This window comes from Dipodomys ordii, unplaced genomic scaffold, assembly GCF_000151885.1.
Source record: "Dipodomys ordii isolate 6190 unplaced genomic scaffold, Dord_2.0 Scaffold151, whole genome shotgun sequence".
Classification (NCBI taxonomy): domain Eukaryota; kingdom Metazoa; phylum Chordata; class Mammalia; order Rodentia; family Heteromyidae; genus Dipodomys; species Dipodomys ordii.
The window spans coordinates 1,060,801-1,061,789 of NW_012267367.1; the positions used below are offsets into that span (position 1 = coordinate 1,060,801).

The window sequence follows — 989 nt, forward strand, 5'->3', positions numbered from 1 at the left end:
ACGCGCGCGGAGCCGGGGCCGCGTCCCGGCCGAGTCCCCGCGGGAACCTGCCCCGTGCGCACAAAGCGCCGCGGCGGGGCCCAGAAGGGAGGGGAGGCGGCCACGAAAATAAATAAATAAACACGGAGTCGGGTCCTACGTAACGCCCTGTCGAAAGCGGACGCCATATTTTTTTGTGGCTTATGTCGACATAGGGAAACGTAGACATGTTTTTCCTCCTCCTCCTCCTCCTCGCTCTGCCTCCCGTTTATCCAAACTTGGAATCAAAACTCTGTTTTCTGTTTTTCTTTTTGGATCTTAGACCTCCGTCCTCCCTGGGTAGCTGCTGATTTCTCTCCCGCCGCCGGCTGCGGGCGGCCCCCCCGCCGCGTCCCCCCCCCACCCCGTTCCCCATCCCCAGCCCCGCCAAGTCCCATTAACAACACATTTGTGTTTTCGGGGACCGCGGCGGCGGTGGGAAAGTTGGGCTTGGAGTAGCCGGAGGCGGGCGGCGTGCGGGGGATCGGGGTTGGCGGCGCCGGGTGTTGGGGTGCTCGGCGCCGGGGCGAAGTTTCTTACCTGCGCCGGGGTTGGGAACGCGGGGACCCGGGCTGGGAGCGCGGAGACGAGGCGCGGTTGTTCCAAAATGGAACTCTGCAGGCTCCCCCCACCCACTCCCCACTCCCCGACTCGGGCGCAGTGGGAAAGAGAAGGGGAGGAGGGGGGGTGGGAAGCCAGCCTGCCAGACAGACAGACAGACGGACAGGAAAAAAAAAAAAATAACAAAGCCCCCGTACGGAGAAGGGTAGCTACAAAAATTCTTTAAAAAGAAAAAAAAGGAAAAAAAAGAAGAAGAAGAAGAAGAAAAAAAAGCCTCGATCAGTGGGGAATCTACGCCAAAACTCACATGATCTGTCACGTCAGCATGCGTATTTGCATACGATACCACCAACCCGACTGCCACCCCGGCTCGGGCTGCGCGCAAAGTTACAAAGTCAGAGCCGGCCCCC

The 989-nt window shown here is 59.8% G+C and overlaps 1 protein-coding gene across 1 annotated transcript in view; it reads right to left on the reverse strand.

The window, feature by feature from the left end:
• The window catches only part of Zhx2 (zinc fingers and homeoboxes 2), a 143,342-nt gene extending 142,638 nt beyond the window's left edge, over window positions 1-704 (reverse strand). Inside the window, exon 1 of the mRNA XM_013032254.1 lies at window positions 559-704. The gene's annotated coding sequence lies outside the window, so the exon portion shown is untranslated. The remainder of the gene's footprint in view (window positions 1-558) is intronic.
• Window positions 705-989: the final 285 nt, after the last annotated feature.